General features: G+C 38.9%; 1 long non-coding RNA gene across 3 annotated transcripts in view; it reads right to left on the bottom strand.

The window, feature by feature from the left end:
- The window catches only part of LOC107126920 (uncharacterized), a 195,756-nt gene that overhangs the window by 159,624 nt on the left and 13,097 nt on the right, over positions 1-23,035 (bottom strand). The gene's annotated exons all lie outside the window — the stretch shown is intronic.

The following is a 23,035-nucleotide window of genomic DNA, read 5'->3' as shown; positions in this document are numbered from 1 at the left end:
AGCACTTTGGGAGACTGAGGTGGGTGGATCACCTGAGGTCAGGAGTTTGGGACCAGCCTGACCAACATAGTGAAATCTCGTCTCTACTAAAAATACAAAAATTAGCCAGGCATGGTGGTGGGTGCCTGTAATCCCAGCTACTCAGGAGGCTGAGGCAGGAGAATCACTTGAACCTGGGAGAAGCAGGTTGCAGCGAGTGGAATTTGTGCCACTGCACCCCAGCCTAGGCAACAGAATGAGACTCCATAGAAAAAAGGAAGGGAGGGAAGGAGGGAGGGAAGGAGAGAGGAGGGAGAGATAGAGAGAGAGAAAAGAGAGACAGAAGAAAGGAAAGGGAAGGGAAGGGAAGGGAGGAAGGAAGGAAGAGAGAGAGAAAGAAAGAAAGAAAGAAAAAAGAAAGAAAAAGAGAGAAAAGAAAGAAAGAGAAAGAGGAAGGAAGGAAGGAAGGAAGGAAGGAAGGAAAAGAAAGAGAAAGAAAGAAGAAAGAATATATTGCTCATGTGTATCTTATATTAGCAACTTCAAATTTCCTTTACCTTTTAGTATGAGGCAAAATTCTAAGATTCCTAGAAAGTGTTAGACCTGTCAACTTCCAGGAAGGATGAGATCTGCTTCCACACTGCACACTGTCCAGAAGGTTAGGACTATGTGTCACTTGGTTCAAAGATGACTTCTAAGTGGTACCTGGAGATACTGAAGTAGACCATGTGGTTTTGTCTTTATTTTCAGAAGAATATATTGTGTTTCCTAACTCTATGTTTTTCTATATTATCCACAGAAAAAAAGCATGAATCTTTCTGATTCTAGGAAGTACTTCTGTCCTAAGAGTAATAAAGTAGGAAAGATCTGTTGTTCCACCAACAGTAGTTTCAGCTAAATTCTTATATTTGAGGCCATGTTCTCAGGTACACAATACATCAATGAAAGAAATACTTATTCACAAGACAATGTGCACCCTTTTGTCTTAAAGAAAGAAACATGTGGCACATTTCAGACAGAAACTAAACACAAACAAAAGTTTTTGCCCAAAAATACAACAGAGGAAAAAAAGTATTAGAAGTATGAAAAAAGTACTAGCAAGGACCAGTTGTCCACTTAGGTAAAGGGGCAGGAACTAAAACTCTTTTGTGGAGGTTATCCCATTTCTAAGTATAAATATTCATATGTGGAAATATCCATAACCCGTGTGGATATTACATATTTTATTGTCCTTTCTACTTTTAGAGCTATTACTGTAAAATTGTAATTACATTAGACATCTAATGTGCAGATATAACCTTAATGAATAACCCAAAGTTCTCATTCCTTGTTTCTCTTAGGTGCAGATTTTAATCTCATCCTAGAAGGCTAGAATATGAAAACCAATGATTTACTCAGAGAATGAGCCTGGCCTACCACCCAGGAGCCAAATTTAAAGTTATTGTTGTATTTCCCTCATTCTCTTCTTATTGTGGAATACACCCTAATTATCCCGAAGTACTTATTTTATTATGGTAAAAAAAATGGGTCAGAGTACATACCTATTAGAATGACTAAAATCCAAAGCACTGACAAAGCCAAATGCTGGTGAGGATGTGAAGCACCAGGAACTCTCACTCACTGCTGGTGGGAAAGCAAAACGGCACAGCCACTTTGAAAGACAGTTTGGCAGTTTCTTACAAAACTGAACTTACTCTTTATTTTTTTAAATTTATTTTATTATACTTTAAGTTCTAGGGTACATGTGCACAACGTGCAGGTTTGTGTACATGTGCCATGTTGGTGTGCTGCACCCATTAACTCATCATTTACATTAGGTATATCTCCTAATGCTATCCCTCCCCTCTCCCCTCTGCCCACAATAGGCCCCGGTGTGTGATGTTCCCCTTCCTGTGTCCAAGTGATCTCATTGTTCAATTCCCACCTATCAGTGAGAACATGCGGTGTTTGGTTTTCTGTTCTTGCGATAGTTTGCTGAGAATGATGATTTCCAGCTTCATCCACATCCCTACAAAGGACACAAACTCATCGTTTTTTATGGCTGCATAGTATTCCATGGTGTATATATGCCACATTTTCTTAATCCAGTCTGTCACCGATGGACATTTGGGTTGATTCCAAGTCTTTGCTATCGCAAATAGTGCCGCAATAAACATACGTGTACATGTGTCTTTATAGCAGCATGATTTATCATCCTTTGGGTATATACCCAGTAATGGGATGGCTGGGTAAATGGTATTTCTAGTTCTAGATCCTTGGGGAATCGTCACAGTTTTCCACAATGGTTGAACTAGTTTACAGTCCCGCCAACAGTGTAAAAGTGTTCCTATTTCTCCACATCCTCTCCAGCACCTGTTGTTTCCTGACTTTTTAATGATTGCCATTCTGGCCGGGCGCAGTGGCTCAAGCCTGTAATCCCAGCACTTTGGGAGGCCAAGACGGGTGGATCACGAGGTCAGAAGATCAAGACCATCCTGGCTAACCCGGTGAAACCCCGTCTCTACTAAAAAATACAAAAAACTAGCCAGGCGAGGCGGCAGGCGCCTGTAGTCCCAGCTACTAGGGAGGCTGAGGCAGGAGAATGGCGTGAACCCAGGAGGCGGAGCTTGCAGTGAGCTGAGATCCGGCCACTGCACTCCAGCCTGGGTGACAGAGTGAGACTCCGTCTCAAAAAAAAAAAAAAAAAAAAATGATTGCCATTCTAACTGGTGTGAGATGGTATCTCATTGTGGTTTTTGATTTGCATTTCTCTGATGGCGAGTGATGATGAGCATTTTTTCATGTGTCTGTTGGCTGTATGAATGTCTTCTTTTGAGAAGTGTCTGTTCATATCCTTTGCCCACTTTTCGATAGGCTTGTTTTTTTCCTGTAAATTTGTTTGAGTTCTTGGTAGGTTCTGGATATTAGCCCTTTGTCAGATGAATGGATTGCAAAAATTTTCTCCCATTCTGTAGGTTGCCTGTTCACTCTGATGGTAGTTTCTTTTGCTGTGCAGAAGTTCTTTAGTTTAATTAGATCCCATTTGTCAATTTGGGCTTTTGTTGCCATTGCTTTTGGTGTTTTAGACACAAAGTCCTTGCCCATGCCTATGTCCTGAATGGAATTACATAGGTTTTCTTCTAGGGTTTTTATGGTTTTAGGTCTAACGTTTAAGTATCTAATCCATCCTGAATTAATTTTCGTATAAGAAGTAAGGAAAGGATCCGGTTTCAGCTTTCTACTTATGGCTAGCCAATTTTCCGAGCACCATTTATTAAATAGGGAATCCTTTCCCCATTTCTTGCTTTTGTGAGGTTTGTCAAAGATCAGATGGCTGTAGATGTATGGTATTATTTCTGAGGGCTCTATTCTGTTCCATTGGTCTATATGTCTGTTTTGGTAGCAGTACCATGCTGTTTTAGTTACTGTAGCCTTGTAGTATAGTTTGAAGTCAGGTAGCATGATGCCTCCAGCTTTGTTCTTTTGGCTTAGGATTGTCTAGGCAATGCGGGCTCTTTTTTGGTTCTGTATGAACTTTAAAGCAGATTTTCCAATTCTGTGAAGAAAGTCATTGGTAGCTTAATGGGGATGGCATGGAATCTGTAAATTACCTTGGGCAATATGGCCATTTTCATGATATTGATTCTTCCTATCCATGAGCATGGTACGTTCTTCCATTTGTTTGTGTCCTCTTTTACTTCACTGAGCAGTGGTTTGTAGTTCTCCTTGAAGAGGTCCTTTACATCCCTTGTAAGTTGGATTCCTAGGTATTTTATTCTTTTTGAAGCTATTGTGAATGGGAGTTCACTCATGATTTGGCTCTCTGTTTGTCTGTCATTGGTGTATAAGAATGCTTGTGATTTTTGCACATTGATTTTGTATCCTGAGACTTTGCTGAAGTTGCTTATCAGCTTAAGGAGATTTTGGGCTGAGATGATAGGGTTTTCTAAATATACAATCATGTCATCTGCAAACAAGGACAAGTTGACTTCTTCTTTTCGTAACTGAATACCCTTGATTTCTTTCTCTTGCCTGATTGCCCTAGCCAGAACTTCCAACACTACGTTGAATAGGAGTAGTGAGAGAGGGCATCCCTGTCTTGTGCCAGTTTTCAAAGGAAATGCTTCCAGTATTCTCTGATAGTAGTTTATATTTCTGTGGGATCGGTGGTGATATCCCCTTTAATATTTTTTATTGCGTCTATTTGATTCTTCTCTCTTTTCTTCTTTCTTAGTCTTGCTAGCGGTCTATCAATTTTGTTGATCTTTTCAAAACAAACCAGCTCCTGGATTCATTGATTTTTTGGAGGGTTTTTGTATTTCTAGCTCCTTCAGGTCTGCTCTGATCTTAGTTATTTCTTGCCTTCTGCTAGCTTTTGAATGTTTTTGCTCTTGCTTCTCTAGTTCTTTTAATTGTGATGTTAGGGTGTCAATTTTAGATCTTTCCTGCTTTCTCTTGTGGGCTTTTAGTGCTATAAATTTCCCTCTACACACTGCTTTAAATGTGTCCCAGAGATTCTGGTATGTTGTATCTTTGTTCTCATTGGTTTCAAAGAACATCTTTATTTCTGCCTTCATTTCATTATGTACCCAGTAGTCATTCAGGAGCAGGTTGTTCAGTTTCCATGTCATTGAGTGGTTTTGATTGAGTTTCTTGGTTCTGAGTTCTAGTTTGAGTGCACTGTGGTCTGAGAGATATAATTTCTGTCCTTTTACATTTGCTGAGGAGTGCTTTACTTCAACTGTGTCATCAATTTTGGAATAAGTGCAATGTGGTGCTGAGAAGAATGTACATTCTGTTGATTTGTGGTGGAGTGTTCTGTAGATGTCTATTAGGTCCTCTTAGTGCAGAGTTGAGTTCAATTCCTGGATATCCTTGTTAACTTTCTGTCTCATTGTTCTGTCTCATGTTGACATTATTATTGTGTGGGAGTCTAAGTCTCTTTGTAAGTCTCTAAGGACTTGCTTTGTGAATCTGGGTGCTCCTGTATTGGGTGCATATATATTTAGGTAGGTTAGCTCTTCTTGTTGAATTGATCCCTTTACCATTATGTAATGGCCTTCTTTGTCTCTTTTGATCTTTGTTGGTTTAAAGTCTGTTTTATCAGAGACTAGGATTGCAACCCCTGCCTTTTTTTGTTTTCCATTTGCTTGGTAGATCTCCCTCCATCCCTTTATTTTGAGCCTATGTGTGTCTCTGCATGTGAGATGGGTCTCCTGAATACAGCAAACTGATGGGTCTTGACTCTTTATCCAATTTGCCATTCTGTGTCTTTTAATTGGAGCATTTAGCCCATTTACATTTAGAGTTAATACTGTTATGTGTGGATTTGATCCTGTCATTATGATATTAGCTGGTTATTTTGCTCGTTAGTTGATACCGTTTCTTCCTAGCTTTGATGGTCTTTACAATTTGGCATGTTTTTGCAGTGGCTGCTACTGGTTGTTCCTTTCCATGTTTAGTGCTTCCTTCAGGAACTCTTGTAAGGCAGGCCTGGTAGTGGCAAAATCTCTTAGCATTTGCTTGTCTGTAAAAGATTTTATTTCTCCTTCACTTATGAAACTTAGTTTGACTGGATATGAAATTCTGAAAATTCTTTTCTTTAAGAATGTTGAATATTGGCCCCCACTCTCTTCTGGCTTGTAGAGTTTCTGCTGAGAGATCCGCTGTTAGTCTGATGGGCTTCCCTTAGTGGGTAACCCGACCTTTCTCTCTGGCTGCCCTTAACATTTTTCCCTTCATTTCAACTTGGTGAATCTGACAATTACGTGTCTTGGAGTTGCTCTTCTGAAGGAGTATCTTTGTGACGTTTTCTGTATTTCCTGAATTTGAATGTTGGCCTGCTAGGCCAACCTTGCTAGGTTGGGGAAGTTCTCCTGGATAATATCCTGCAGAGTGTTTTCCAACTTGGTTCCATTCTCTCTGTCACTTTCAGACACACCAATCAGATGCAGATTTGGTCTTTTCACATAATCCCATATTTCTTGGAGGCTTGATTCATTTCTTTTTACTCTTTTTTCTCTAAACTTCTCTTCTTGCTTCATTTCATTCATTTGATCTTCAATCACTGATACTCCATCTTCCAGTTGTTCGAGTTGGTTACTGAAGCTTGTGTATATTTCACATAGTTCTTGTGTCATGGTTTTCATCTCTATCAGTTCATTTATGGACTTCTCTGCATTGATTGTTCTAGTTATCCATTATTCCGTTCTTTTTTCAAGGTTTTTAGTTTCTTTGCACTGGGTACGTAGTTCCTCCTTTAGCTCTGAGAAGTTTGATCAACTGAAGCCTTCTCTCAACTCATCAAAGTCATTCTCTGTACAGCTTTGGTCCATTGCTGGCAGTGAGCTGTGTTCCTTTGGAGAGGGAGATGCGCTCCAATTTTTTGAATTTCCAGCTTTTCTGCACTGCTTTTTCCCCATCTTTGTGGTTTTATCTGCCTTTGGTCTTTGATGATGGTGATGCACTGATGGGGTTTTGGTGTGGGTATCCTTTCTGTTTGTTAGTTTTCCTTCTAACAGTCAGGACCCTCAGCTGCAGGTCTGTTGGAGTTTGCTGGAAGTCCACTCCAGACCCTGTTTGCCTGGGTGTCAGCAGCGGAGGCTGCAGAAGATAGAATATTGCTGAACAGTAAGTGTTGCTGTCTGATTCTTGCTCTGGAAGCTTCGTCTCAGAGGTGTACCCAGCCGTGTGAGGTGTGAGGTATCAGACTGCACCTACTGGGGGATGTCTCCCAGTTAGGCTACTCAGGGGTCAGGGACCCACTTGAGCAGGCAGTCTGTCCGTTCTCAGATCTCAGCCTCCATGCTGGGAGAACCACTGCTCTCTTCAAAGTTGTCAGACAGGGACATTTACATCTGCAGAGGTTTCTGCTACTTTTTGTTTATCTATGCCCTGCCCCCACGGTGGAGTCTAAAGAGGCAGGCAGGCCTCCTTGAGCTGCAGTGGGCTTCACCCAGTTCAAGCTTCCCAGTGGCTTTGTTTACCTACTTAAGCCTCAGCAATGGTGGGTGCCCTTCCCCCAGCCTCGCTGCTGCCTTGCAGTTAGATCTCAGACTGCTGTGCTAGCAATGAGGGAGGCTCTGTGAGCGTGGGACCCTCTGGGCCAGGTATGGGATATAATCTCCTGGTGTGCCGTTTGCTAAGACCCTTGGTAAAGCACAGTATTAGGGTGGGAGTTACCCGATTTTCCAGGTGTTGTGTGTCTCAGTTTCCCTTGTCTAGGAAAAGGAATTCTCTTCCCCCTTGTGCTTCCCAGGTGAGGCAATGCCTTACCCTGCTTTAGCTCTCGCTGGTTGGGCTGCACCCACTGACTGGCACTGACTGTCCAACATGCCCCAGTGAGATGAACCTGGTACCTCAGTTGAAAATACAGAAATCACCTGTCTTCTGTGTTGCTCATGCTGGGAGCTGGAGGCTGGAGCTCTTCCTATTCGGCCATCTTGGGTGCCCCCCAAACTGAACATACTCTTGTCATACCATCCAACAATTAGTTTCCTTGGTATTTACCCAAATGAGCTGAAAACTTGTGTCCACACAAAACCTGCATGTAGATGTTTATAGCAGCTTTATTCATAATGGCAAAAACTTAGAAGCAAACAAGATGTCCTTTAACAGGTGAAGGGATAAACAAACTGAGATACATACATACAATGGAATCTTAGGCAATAAGAAATATGCTACTAAGGCATAAAAAGACACTAAGGAATCTTAAATGCATATTGCTAAGTGAAAGAAGTTAATCTGAAAAGGCTACGTACTGTATGACTCCAACTACATGGTATTCTGGAAAAGAAAGTACGGAGACAATAAGAAACCAGTGATTGCCAGGGTTTAGGGAGAGAAGGAAGGGGAAGATGAACAAGTGGAGTACAGAGGATGTTTAGGGCATTGAAGCCACTGTGTATGATACTGCAGTGGTGGATATGTGTCATTAAACATCAGTTGAAACCCACCAAATGTACAAAACAATAATGAACCCTAATGTATATTATGAACTTTAGTAATAATGCAACAATATTGGCTCACCACTTATTACAAAGGCCAGCTTCTGGATGCCAGGACCTACTTTTATCTTTTTCAAAGCTTATTGTTTTTTAAACTTACATATGCTCTTATAATAGTTGTTACTCAACTAACCTCTAATGAATGTAGTCTTTGATGGGTTAATAACACAGTTGCCTCTCCCTACTCACATGTTCTACATCCATGAATTCAACTAAATGCATATCAAAAATATTCAAAAAAGAAAAACCCCAAAATAAAAAAATACAAATAAAAAATACAGCATAACTATTTACATAGCACTTACATTGTATTTGGTATTATAAGGAATCTAGAGATGATTTAAATCATATGTGAGGATGTGCATAGGTTAAATGCAAATACTATGCTATTTTATATAAGGAACTTGAGCAGCCACATATTTTGGTATCCGCTGGGGATTAGGGGTTCCTGGAGCCAATCCCACAAGGATACTGAAGGATGAGTATACTGCAGGCATCCCCAAATCACAGTCTATCAACAGAGATGCGGGGAGACAAAGATTCACATTACAGGTGATAAGTGTTCCTTCGTTTTGACAAAGAATTTGCCAAAGGTGAAACTGTTGCTAAAGTTTCCTCATTTTAAATGCAAGAGTACACATTAACACTTAGATCCAAAGTGAAGGCCTAGAGATGAGCAGTTTCTTGCTGCTGAGATATGGTAATAAGCAATTAGAAAGTCCTGTCCTCTCCAGCCTGCTCCACTCTCATTTCCTTAAAATATGATTCAGGGATTCTGAGAAAGTCGGTCACCAAAAGCTCAAATTGTCATCATATTTATCTGATAAAGTTGTTCATGTCCTTCATATATACGTTATTGAGCACATCATTAGTTTGCTAGCACTGCCATAACAATGCATTACAGACTGAGCAACTTAAACTTACTGAAATTTATTTTCTCACAGTCCTGAATACTTGAAGTTTGAAGATCAAAGTGCCAACAGAGCTCATTTCTTCTGAGGCTTCTCTCCTTCACTTCCATCTTCCTCCTGTCTCCACATGGCCTTTCCTCTGTTCCTGTTTTGTCTTAATCTCTTGTTCTTTTTTTTTTTTCTTTATTTTTGGAGATAGAATCTCACTCTGTCACCCAGGCTGGAGTTCAGTGTTGTGATCATGGCTCACTGCAGCCTCACTCTTCCAGGTTCAAGTGATCCTCCCACCTCAGCCTCCTGAGTAGCTGGGTCTACAGGTGAATGCCACCATGCCCAGGATTTTTTGTTTTTGTTTTTTAAGACAGACAAGATCTTGCTATGTTACCCAGGCTGGTGTTGAACTCCTGGTCTCCAGCAATCTGCCCACCTCCATCTCTCAAAGTGTTGGGATGACAGGCATGAGCCACCAGTCCTGGTCCTATTTCTTGTTCTTATAAGGACACCAGTCATATTGGGTTAGGGCCCACCCTAATGAGCTCATTTTAACTTAATCATCTCTTTAAAGACCTAATCTCAAAACACAGTCACAGTGTGAGGCACTAGGAGTTAGAATTTCAACATATGAATTTTGGAGGGTTCACATTTTAGCCCATACCAAGAGCTACTATGTGTCGATCATTTTTCTAGTCAGTGCCACAAAAAGGCAATGGGCTGGGCAAAATCAAAACAGGACCAAAAAGTCCGGAGTGGAGGATAATAGACTCGATCAGTATCTTGGGTGATGTAGGGCTCCCAAGACTTGCTGAAGATTTAAATCAGGGAAATTTTCTGAAATTTTTATCATGGAGTGCTTATTGGTCTTTGAGGTAGACTTTAGATTGGAGGCACAAACAAACGGTTAAGAGGCTAAATCCAACAGAATAAGTGAGAAATGAGGACCTGGAAATGGCAGTAGCAATAAACAAGATTACAAAGATTCAAGCTATTTTTAGGTGGTAGAATTAAAAGAATTTATTGACATCTCAGAGGCAGGTAATAAGGAGGAGAAAACATTAAGAAAAACTCCCAGAGTTCTCACTTAGGTGATTGAATAGATTGTGATGTTATTAACTCAGATGTAAAAATCCAGAAAAAGGACACATTTATAAGGAGTTAAATCTGGGTGTTTTAAGTTTTAGATTCTCTTGGAGATACCCAGTAAGAGTGAAATGTGAGTCTGGAGCACATGAGTGATGAAAGGGGCAGATATAATCGTCTTGAAGTGATCCGAATGTGGTTGAAGCCTTGAAAGGAGATGAACTAACACCAGGAAAACACAAGAGTAAGAAGAAGTAGAACCTGATCAAGACCAGCAGGAGGAGAATAAGTCAGAACTGTATGAGTCCAGAGAGTCTGGTGCCATGGAATTCAAGTTTGGAGAGAGCTTCTAGAAAGATGAAGTACAAAACTACGTGAACTGGTGAAAGTGATGGGATGCAGAAAAATTATAATCTTGGGTGATTCTTCCTGGCTATGTTTTGTCAAAAAGCCAAGGCCAAAGGAAGACATAACCTGAGAAATAGTTCAAGTTTAGTGCTATGAACTCATTGACTTTTCAATCACTCAACACAAAGTTTTCCTTTAAGTGAATTTATTTGAAGAGTTTCCTAACACATCACTTACTATTATGCATTATGAAAATACAATTTTTAAGCATCCACTGGATGAATAAGTGACAACCAAAAATGTTGCAAAAAAGTTTTGAAAAACCTCTGCCTATTGGATTTGGAAATAAGAAAGGCAATGGAAAACACAATGTGAGTAGTGCAAGGACAATAAGAAAAGAAGCTGAATGAGGGTTCAGAAAGAATAGGTGTCTTAGTCTATTCAGGCTGCTCTAGCAACTTACCTTACCCTGGGTAGTTTATAAACAATAGAAATTTATTGCTTACAGTTCTGAAGGCTGGGAAGTTCAAGATCAAGCCACCAGCAGATTGTATATCTAACAAGGGCACTTTTCTCATAGAAAAGGCTTTCTTGCTATGACCTCACATAGCAGAAGAACAAAAGGAGCTCTTTTAAGCCTCTTTCATAAGGGTACGAATCCCATTCATGAGGGCAAAACCCTCATAACCTAATCACTTGCCAAAGGCCCCATCTCTTAAAACCATCACCTTCAGGGTTAGATTTCAACATGAATTTGGAAGGAAACAAACATTTAGACATAGCAATAAGAAATAAAGAAATTAATACAGCAATAAACTCAGTTATAATTAAATGGGAAAACAATGTTTCAAGTGGAGTGGCTGGTAAGGGGAAGAAGCTTCTAGACAGGGGAAGTGAAACATATTATATGGAATAGTGTGAATAGTGTGTGTCTTGGAAGAAACAAGAGTAGAAGGATCCTAAATATTGGTCTAGCCTTGAAGAGGAATAGACCCATTTTCCCCTGACACTGGAGGAAAACAGATAAGCATAGGTATATGGTTAGAGAGTAAATGTTTAAGCCCTACTCATGATAATACTGACAAAAACAGATGTATCTTTAACTTCTCTGTTGATGTTAGAAGAGAAGCAACTCCACAGAGGAAAGACCTGAAGAGAGCAAGACCCAAAGTATGGTCACAGTGGTAAAGTGTTGAAATGGGAAAGAAGAAATGAATGCCATTTCAGATCTGCCAGGCAGGACCTTTGTGGCTAAAGGCGTAGAAAGAGCTACTCAAATAATGACAATAACCAGCAATAGCTTCTACATTGAGCATTTGTTATAAAATGTGCTATGAAAAAAAATTACTAGTATCTAAAACTATTTGTAAAAGTAAAGAATCAAATAAGAACTTACAAAACCTAGTTAATGAAACCAAAACAACAGTAAAGGAGAATATTCACTATGAAGAAGTGAGTATTCCCATTTTACGAGGAAGAAATGAAGCTTCAATGATTAATCCAAGGTCATTTTGCTAATAACTGGCACATCTGGGATTTAATCCAAAGTCTGTCTGACTTAGAAACTGTGCTATCCATCATTTTCCTCTAGTGTGGTTACACATGGATGTGGGAGTCCCTCAGGGTGTTTGCAAGGCTTACACTAGGGGTGCTGATGCTGATGTCTTCAGGAAATTTTGAGAAAGCCCTTAAAGAAAACACCCTGAAAGCCTGGAGAAGGTAGGTAGAAAGTGGTAGCTAAAGAATCTTTAGCTTCAAAGGAAGAATAGACTTTGTTTAGAAATAAAAAAGTAAACATCTGGAGGTGATAATGGAAGCTGGAGAAAAATCAGCACTTGGCTGTGTGGGCACTGAGTAGTTTCCACTGGGTGAGGCTGCGAAGGGGAAACATGCATTTCAGTTAAGGCAAGGAGAGGGCAGAGGCACTCTGTGAAACAACTGGAACAGAGGTTTCACAGGGCTTGGGAAATTAGAGTCAAGTTCAGGAGAGGAAGACACAGCACCAATAGCAAAGAAAGAATTTTCCAGAAGGCTCCTTTTTCACCCCCAACTATTTTATTTATGTTAATGATCATTGCACCTGGTTTTTGTCTGTGTTTGAATTTCATTTGCTCTTTATAAAAGCAATACATGTTCATTGCACCCAAATAACATAACTAACACTTCAGTGTACTAGGCTTCTTTCCAGTTACTTTATCCCCCTGTATGTTGTATATGATTTCCACTTCTTAGATCGCTCCAGCTTTTGATCACTTTTATCCACAAAACAAAATCTTGCAGGGAGAGATGCATTTCATGGAAAAAGTTTCTGTTTGTTATTTATGTTTTTACTAAATAGAATGTATAAGTTTTGCCTTATATTTTTAATTCCACACTAGTTTTGGATACATTATTGTAATAGAAGTTTTTTTAAGAGAGAGTAATACATGTTCATGGTGAAAATTCAAATTCAGGTCAAAGGTGAAAATTAAGTTTTTCATCTAAGCCCTACATGCATCTATCTCAAAGAAGTCACTTTTAACAGTTTTTGTGTATCTTTCCAGAAGTTTACTATAAATTTTCATTAAATAAATGTTCAATGAGCATCTTCTATCTAGCACACCACTGTACCAGGAGCCAGAGTTTTAAAGGTGAACTTAACAGACTTTAATGCTTCCTTACTGAAGTTTATAGACCAATAGAAGAGTCATATAATAATCAGGAAAATGGCAAAACAAATACACAAAAAGCAAAAAGAAATATGATTAAAATGAGCAGATTGCTGTGATTGAGAATAATATTCATTGTATATCACTCTGCAACTTGCTTTTTCTCCTACTGTCATGGCCATCTTTCTGGGGCAATATATGGGTCTAACTCATTATCCTTAATTGCTGGGTGCTATGGATATCATGGTTATACCACAAATAATTCAAGCATTTCCTCACTGATTAAAATTCAGGTTGTCCATTTTATCCCCTTTAAACAATACTAAAATAAATATTTTTTATACTCATACTTTTACTTTTATATTTTGCAGTATCCAATCCTTTACTGCAGGTGCAACATGAATATTTTTCTCAAGTCTTTTTAATTTGACCAAAGTAGATTGTGCCATTCAAAATTATTTATTTGGTAAGAGTTTGGTCTTTTCATTATGACATCTGAGTGTCCAGTGTTGCTTCAAATAGTTTCTCCCACCTGTGAGGTTCCACAAATATTATCTTACATATTGTCATAATATTTTATCATGTTCCTTTTACTTTGGGGATTTATGTTACATGGTATGAGGTACCTTCTTTTGAATAAATATTCAATTATGCCAGCACCATTATGAACTAAGCCATTACAGATTAATTCTTCATATTTTCTTGGATCTGTTTCTAGACTCTCTATTATTTTTACTAATTTATTTTTATATTTTATATTACTATGCCAATACTTTGGTTGCTGTAGTTGTATAGTAAGCTATTTCTGGTAAGGCAAGTTCCTTTTCAACATTATAGTTATTTTTTAAAAGCTTCCTAATAGTCTATTGTGTCAGCGTATAATACTCTCTATTGGTAGACAATTATATTGTCTTTAGTTTAAATCTCCTATTAATATTACAAATTCCTAGAACGAATGGTTTTCATCATTTAATGTAATTCTGCATTGCAAAAGCAAAGAACAAAATCCACACATTAATGCATCCCTTGTCCACTATAGATTCATGTATTAGGTAAAGGATTAGCTTTGGTACACAGCTAGATAATATATTGTATTAGTCTATTTGCATTCTGCTGATAAAGACATACACGAGACTGGGCAATTTACAAAAGAAATAGGTTTAATGGACTTACAGTTCCACATGACTGGGGAGTCCTCACAATCATGGTGGAAGCCAAGGAGGAGCAAGTCAATATTACATGGATGGCAGCAGGCAGAGAGCGAAAGAGCTTGTGCAGGGAAACTCACATTTTAAAAAAATCAGATATAGTGAGACTTATTCACTATCATAAGAACAGCATGGGAAAGACTCACCCCCCATGATTCATTTATTTCCCACCAGGTCCCTCCAACAACACATGGGAATTATGGGAGTACAATTCAAGATGAGATTTGGGTGGGGACACAGAGCCAAACCATATTATCCTGCACCGGCCCCTCGCAAATCCCACGTCTTCACATTTCAAAACCAATCATGCCTTCCTAAAAGTCCCCCAAAGTCTTCACTCACTTCAGCATTAACTCAAAAGTCCACAGTCCAAAGTCTCATCTGAGACAAGGCAAGTCCCTTCTGCCTCTGAGCCAGTAAAATCAAAAGCAAGTTAGTTACTTCCTAGATACAATGGGGATACAGGCATTGGGTAAATACAACCATTCCAAATAGGAGAAATTGGCCAATACATAGGAGCTATAGGCCCCACACAAGTCTAAAATCAAGCAGGGCAGTCAAATCTTAAAGCTTCAAAATGATCTCCTTTGACTCCATGTCTCACATCTGGGTCACACTGATGCAAGAGATGGGTTCCCATGGTCTTGAGTAGCTCTGCCCCTGTAGCTTTGCAAGATACAGCCTCCCTCCTGGCTGTCTTCACGGGCTGGTATTGAGTATTTACAGCTTTTCCAGGCACACAATGCAAGGTGTTAGTGGATCTACCATTCTGGGGTCTGGAGGATGGTGACTCTCTTCTCACAGCTTCACCAGGAAGTGCCCTAGTAGGGACTGAGTGTGGGGACTCCAACCCCACATTTCTCTTCAGCACTGCTTTAGCAGAGGTTCTCCATGAGGGCTCCACCCCTGCAGCAAACTTCTGCCTGGACATCCAGGCATTCCCATATACCCCCTGAAATCTAGGTGGAGGTTCCCAAACCTCAATTCTTGACTTCTGTGCACCCGCAGTTTCAGCACCATGTGGAAGCTGCCAACACCTGGGGGCTTGTACCCTCTGAAACCACAGCATGAGCTGTACCTTGGCCCCTTTTAGACATGGCTGGAGCACTGGGACACAGGGCACCAAGTCCCTAGACTGTACACAGCAGAGGGAGGAACCTTGGGCCTGGCCCATAAACCCACTTTTTCCTCCTAGGCCTCTGGGCCTGAATGGGAGGGACTGCCACAAAGGTCTCTGACATACCCTGGTGATATTTTCCCCCATTGTCTTGGTGATTAACATTTGGCTCCTCGTTACTTATGCAAATTTCTGCAGTCAGCTTAAATTTCTCCTCAGAAAATGGGTTTTCTTTTCTATCCCATCTTCAGGCTGCAAATTTTCTGAACTTCTATGCTCTGTTTCCCTTTTAAAACTGAATGGTCTTAACAGCACCCAAGTCACCTCTTGAATGCTTTGCTGCTTAGAAATTTCTTCTGCCAAATACCCTAAATCATCTCCCTTAAGTTCAAAGTTCCACAATTCTCTAGGACAGGGGCAAAATGCCACCAGTCTCTTTGCTAAAACATAAAAAGAGTCACCTTTGTTGCAGTTCCCAACAAGTTCTTCATCTCCATCTAAGACCTCCTCAGTCTGAATTTCATTGTTCTTATCATTATTAGCATTTTGGTCAAAGCCTTTCAACAAGTCTCTAGGGTGTTCCAAACTTTCCCACATTTTCCTGTCTTCTTTTGAGTACTCCAAACTGTTCCAGCCTCTGCCTGTTACCAAGTTCCAAAGTCTTTTCCACATTTTTGGGTAACTTTTGAGCAGCACCGCACTTCTGGTACCGATGTACTGTATTTGTTCATTTTCGTGATGCTAATAAAGACATACTCAAGACTGGGCAATTTACAAAAGAAAGAGATTTAATGGACTTACAGTTCCATATGGCTAGAGAGTCCTCACAATCATGGTGGAAGACAGGGAGGAGAAAGTCACATCTTCATGGATGGCAGCAGGCAGAGAGAGAGAGAGCTTGTGCAGGGAAACTCCTGTTTTTAAAACCATTAGATCTCGTGAGACTTATTCATTACCACAAGAACAGCGCAGGAAAGACCCGCCTCCATGATTCAATCATCTCCCACCAAGCCCCTCCCACAACATGTGGGAATTATGGGAGCTACAAGAAGAGAGTTGGGTTGGGACACAGAGCCAAACCATATCATATATAATACATGTAATTCAAATTCACACTTCCTCAAAACTAAATGCTATGACTCTATAGTGTTATCCACAATGTGTCAAACCTACAGGTTAAATCTTTCACTGCCAAAGGTCTATTATGTAAAAACTTGCACCCTACTGGATTTATTTCATTGGTATGCACAGAGTTCTCACCCTAGGAAACTTAAAAATGAAATGCTTAAACTGATTCATCCACTGAATTTCTTTTTTTAATGCTAATTTCTTCTCATACTCATATTATCCACTAAAGTCTTCAGGTGAAAATCTTAGAAACAGAGGCATGAGGGAGTCAACGTGGCTACACTGGTTCCGACATGAATACATGACATGGCTTCCTCTTCAAAGGTCTTTTATACCATGACCTCATCAAAAATAATGTGTAGCTGGTGCCTTCAACCTTTGCATGTAGCAGCATGTTCCAACATTCAGGGGGACATACTTGTACTTCACCTTGACCTTCCACAGGATGTCTGCCTGCTCCTTTTACACATTAGCAAAGGACAATCCTTTTAGTTTCTCTAAGGACCATCCTAACACCAATATTCTACAATCCAAGAATGTAATTATCAAATGAGAACTGAATTTACTTTCAAAAATATAAACTACTTGGTAAGCATAAAGTCGTGATTGTTGTCATTAAGGACAGTGAGAAAATGTGGAAACCTTTACATTATATCAGGAAATGTGAATTTCAGTAAAAACCCTTAAAGATAATGTCAATCACTTCACAATCAAGCACACAGAACACCAGGATTGCAGTCATATTTTGGTTTCGATTTTGATCATTTGGATCTAAATCCTACCATGGATCAGGTTAGAGCCTCACTCCTTTTCTTAATTTTTTAAACTTGGGTTATATTTCCTTAGCCTTTCATTCAGTTGCATTCAGTGAATTGCTTTTTGGTATGCCCTGAACTTTTGTTTAAAACTTGCACTGAAAATATCAACATATCAAATTAAGTCACTGTATCTACTACAGGTACATTGTTAAGGACTTTTGGTAGGTACCTCCCTTAGTGCCTACTCGATAAAGCTGTACATTATACATTTTACAAATTTAGCATTAGAAAATTGCATGTGCCCCAGGAATTGGTATGCTTTCTACTCTATATTTTGAATTATAACTTTCTTTTTTCTTTAACTTTAAAGAAGCTCATCACCAACCTAAAGATCAACTACAGCAAATATAGTGGCCTTTGTGGATTGTGAACTTATGTTGTTATTTGGCATGGCTTTAGTTTTCTACTCTGTTTCTATTTTCTCTCAAAGGCATTTTTTATTTCCATTTCTCTTTTATCATATTTTATGTGCTTTTACTGAAATGCTTCAATTCTTTTGTAAAAAGAAATAAAAACACCCAACCTAAGTGATCCTCTCCATGAGGAGTTGTGCCTTTGTTTCACTCTGCACTGTTCTCTTGCACCTCTGAATTTCTGAGCACTTAGTGTTTCTTATCATTCTGGCCCTTAACCTTTTATTGTCTGTCCTTGCATTGTTACATAACTCTCTTGTCTTTCTAACTAATATCTCAGCAAACGGCCTTACATCATCTGTATCTTTTATAGTTCTTGGTACATGGAACATACTCAAAAAACACTTGAGAAGGAAAGAAAAGAGGGAGAGAACAACAGAGAGGAGGAAGAAATGAACAGAAGTCTGAACATGATGTTAAAAATACGTGCTGCCTGTAGGGAAGAAGCTGGGTAAGGAAGAAGTCAATTGGAAATGGAAACTATAACTTAGCAATGAAGGTAAATGTTTGACTTAGTTTAGCTTAAGAAAAAGAGAGAAGTTGTTAATGTTGTCTTTATGTGAGTAAGCCAGGTCGCAGTCAGGGCAGGAAGTACATGCACCTCAAAAGAATAACTGAAGAGAGTTTAGTGAAGGGATTATTACAAGGCGTAGCAGGGTAATGAAAACTAATGGGGGCTGCCGAAGAATCCTGGAGATAGCAACAGTCCAAAGCCCTAACTAAAAACACTGGGGAAAGGAGCAGTTCCTGGAACCAAAGAAAGAATCTGGAGGAGAAGGGTCACAAGAGCACGGCCACAAGTAGAGGAAGGCATGGTCACAAGTAGAGGAAGGCAAGTTCAAACCATGGCCAGGCAAGGAGGAAGCAGGGGGAATGAATACTCCAACTTCTCTCCTTAAAGCACTTCCCATTGGCTGAACCAGATGAGAAGCCAGAGGGCCAAGGAGGACTCCTCTAGGAGTCAGCCTCCCAGAGGCACAGAGTAGCTTGGAGCAGGGTAGGTAGCAAATGGGATGGGCTGGGGCAACAGACAATATGATAGCACCCCACACTTTGCTAATACAGTAAGGGCTTGCTCAAAAAATATTCTATTATGATTAGGTGAGGAAATGGGGGAAGAGGAATTTATCTGGGAATTTGAAATAGATGGGGTAAAACACAAAGGTAAAAAGGCCTAAATCTCTTTAACAGACACATAAAAACTAAATAATTCCATAGGAACATAAAAAAGAACCATAATTTAAGGCTCAAGGAGCCTTTAATCTTTCAAAGATTACCTTTGTTTTTTGAGACTGTAGAGCCTCTTTTAGGGCCATTTTTAGATTTTTGTCCCACAGAGATTGTTTTAGTTTTGGAAAATCCATCCCTGAGCTTATCAGATGCATTGAAATATACCAATCTCAAGTGCAGTTGACTAGTTGACATATCTTCTTTTGTAGGTATTTGATAAACATCCATTCTTTTCCTTGTTGCAGATTTCTTTTTGTTTTCAAAGCAAAACTTATTTTTCAGCTCCCAAATATGTTTTTGACCCTGAAAGAGCCCTTAATCCCTGTCCCCAGATGCCGTGCCTGCAGTGGTTACTGGAAAAAATGAGGCTGGCTGCCTCCCTTCAGCATGTGTAAAGCTTGATGTTTGACAGCAGTATCCCCTCCAATGAGCGTTTGCTGGTGGTTGGATCTAATCAGGATTATAGTTACCTGCCACAGGCTTTCAGAAGCCCAACTTATTTCTTTTTTAAGATTGCAGTATTTCTTGGGCTTTGCTTTAATCCACATATAAATGTCATGTCACCTTCTGAGGGCCTTCAGGGAAGGACATGAGATGTGCTTTATTCCATGAGCTCACTTTTGGACTTCTCAAAGATTTCTTAGAAAATACTATCTTGTGTATTTTATCAGGTAGTCAGAGATAATTTAGCAAATCAATACAACCAAGCACAGAAATTATTTTCTTAATGTCATTCTTGGCAGCAGCAAATGAACAAAATGCCTACCATGTGTCAGATTCTCATGGTCCTGGACACTGCCATGATCATTCTGTTATTTAATCTTCCTAATAACTCTTTGAAGTCAAGATCATAATCACCAATTTGACCAGACAAATCTGAGACAGAGATTCAAGTGAGTTGCCTAAATCCAGGCAGAGTAGGAGTGAAATTCCGAGTGCCCCTAACAGCAGTGCTACTGAGACATTCAAGACTTTATTTTTTGTTACCTTTCTTACTTTGGTAAAAATATCTTACATGTCTGAAATAATCTTTTTGTATTCGATGTGGTGTTAAATGCATCTGTGACTATTCGTGCACTTGTAAATACTTGTGGAAATCTAATTTGATCTTGCTTCTAAAGAAATTATAGCTGGATGTAGAAAAAAATGGGACAATAAGTCTTCTTTTAAATTGTAAGCAACAATTTCTTGCCTCCCACATTCCCAGTGTAGCTTTTTCTGCCTCTATAACTCCAAGAACACAGACTGTCTTCCATTAGAATAAGTTGTTTTCGTCAGCAGGCTTTTCCCTGTGCACTTCTTGAATTTGCTTTTCTACTTCCTTGTTTAAAAATAGCTCCATGATGAGCCTATATTTCAGTTTTGATATGTTTTATGAGTGGAAAGGAATTTACTGATATTATATCACTTAATATTACTGTGCTAACAAAAATGTAAACTCTTAGAGGGCATGTATTTTTGTGTGTTGTGTGCATTGCTATAATCTCTGTGCCTAAACTGTGTTTAATGCAATAAAAGAACACACACAAAAATTTAACCAGTCATAAGATACATTAGTTTTACTCTCTTCTAGTATCCTGGCATCGGCCTTAAAAACTGTACCCATTTCTTAAATAACTCCCAGTAAGTCCTTCCTTTGTAAATGGTCCTATATAAGGTAAACAAAATCTGACGATGTCGTTGGAGTTACTGCCTGAGTTTTGCATATATCCTAGACTTGGTCTCAGTCACAGATTAATGAGCATTCATTAGGAGTTTATGTAGACCACGATCTCTAAGAGCACAATAATTGTAACTGTCTTTTCTTGGTCAGCTCTGCCTAGCCATCACTAGTACAATGCCCAGCACAAAGTCACCACTCAGAGATATTTGTCAAATCAACAAATAATGACAGAATCCAAAATCATAATAATTTATCCCAGTGCTCAGCACTGAATATATGTTTAATAAATATTTACTGAATTTCATTGAATATTGTGCTCAAAGAGAGAATCATGCCATGCATTCCAAATTAAGTGCATTACATTTGAATTATCAGCTGTTTGGGATTATCTATGTGGCTCCTCCCCACTGTTAGGGTGGTAAATTGAGATCTTACTGCATCAGCAAACTCCCCAAATCTGCCCAGTATTTGGTTTCCACAAGACTAGTTTACTAATTCTAATGATGGCATATTTAATTTTAAAACTAATGCATACCATGATATCATATACTGTCCATTACTATTCCAATAATAAGAATTCTTTTTCAGAGCAGAATATTAGTTATTTACTGACTGGTCCTTTCTTTTCTTTTCTTTTCTTTTTTTCTTTTCTTTTTTCTTTTGTTCATTCATATTTTTCTTTTCTTAATTCTGAATGTCATATACTGTTCCTTTCTTTTCTTTTTTCTTTTGTTCATTCATTTTTTCTTTTCTTAATTCTGAATGTCATATAAACATATAAAGGCCTAAAGGCAAGGATCCTGACAATATTGCAAGGTGTATTAGGGTTCTCTAGAGGGACAGAACTAATGTGTGTGTGTATGTGTGTGTGTGTGTGTGTGTGTACATACATATATATATGGAAGAACTAGTATATAATATATATAAAAAGGGAAGTTTGTTAAGTATTAATTCAAACAATCACAAGGTCTCACAATAGGCTGTCTGCAAGCTGAGGAGTAAGGAGAGCCAGTCTGAGCTCCAAACTGAAGAACTTGGAGTCTGATGTTTGAGGACAGGAAGCATCCAGCTCGAGAGAAAGGTGTAGGTTGGGAGGCAAGGTCTAGCAAAGTCAAAGAACAGTGACTAGACAATCAGCTTAAAAGGAAAGACACTTGACTTTAGGTTTATAACATATGGTCCGTCTTCTTGGCTCTTGAGTTACCTGAATTGCATCATGTCAAGATGATGCAGGCTTCCAGATTATAGTCACTTCTTCCCTCTAGTTCCCTTAAGAATTTAAATGGTTTGACTTTAATTCCAACGAACATAACACAACATTAATCTGCTTCACATTAGATCAAACGAGTCTAAAAACACACACACATGCACAGTATATACACACACACAAACATGCACAAATGTATCCTAAATAGATAACCAGTTGGTGAACACTCCAAAACAGAAAGATCACATATTTCTATTGTTTCTTTGCCTTATGACTGGCAGATTCTTTGTAACACAAATCTCTCACTGGGAATAATTTTCAAAGTGTATAATATGAAACCAGTTGTTTCTGAATAAAACAATCAAATAGAATTATAGCAGATGCAACCTATGGGGGTGGAAATGGTGCCACCAATACAGATACACCACTTAAGTAAAGGAGAAAAATGTTTAAATAGGTACATGGTGTCATCTTGTTAATAAAACTATACTACATTAGTTGTCAGTAAATTTAAGCTCTGTTAAACATTAACATATTAACCACTATATAAATAAACATAAGATATGAAATACTCAAGAAATTGAAAAGTTTAGTGCATGACCAAATTCTTCCATAACAGGGAATATTTTTATTACAGAAATTTATAAAGAAATTTAACTTAAATTAAAAATTTTAGTCTCTTTTATTGATAAAAGTCTTTTTCCATTATCAACAAGACAATTTTCTTCCCTCTAAGTAGAGTTTCACAAATCTCTCAGCTGAGTCATTATAAAGATCTTTTGGTGTGCTCTTTTGTATTTGAAATATCTCTTGCTTGAAATTAAATTCAGTCCTAAAATAGCAACTATATCATCTCCTAACCACTTCCCATTAGTAACAGCAAACTCCAGAGATTAGCAGAACAGCATTCATGTGCCTGGAAAAAGAACCTTATGGATGATTTAAGCATAAGACCTGGCTACTTACTAAGGAGCAGTGCACACATATTTGTAAATATTAATGCCAGACAAAAATGAAATCTGACAAAGGTGAAATCATTGTACTGTGCAGACTAACCTAAGCAGAGTTCCAATTTTGCCTTTCAACATTATTTCTTGCAGGGTTGTATAAGCAATAAGCTCATTAACATCAGTGTAACTGTCCCCGAAATACAAGTAGATTCTGGAGAACGTAGGTAGTACAAATGAGCTCTCTTCAACACTAAGGTTTATAGCAACTGATTCTTCAGAGACCGTGAAGCCTCATACTTGAGATAAATTCCCTCATCTGCTGTCATGATTGACAGGTCCATTTGGTTTGTTTT

Source organism: Macaca fascicularis, chromosome 12 (assembly GCF_037993035.2).
Source record: "Macaca fascicularis isolate 582-1 chromosome 12, T2T-MFA8v1.1".
In the NCBI taxonomy this organism is placed as follows: Eukaryota; Metazoa; Chordata; class Mammalia; order Primates; family Cercopithecidae; genus Macaca; species Macaca fascicularis.
The sequence above is the reverse complement of the archived record's forward strand: the minus strand, read 5'-3'. Positions and strand labels throughout refer to the sequence as shown.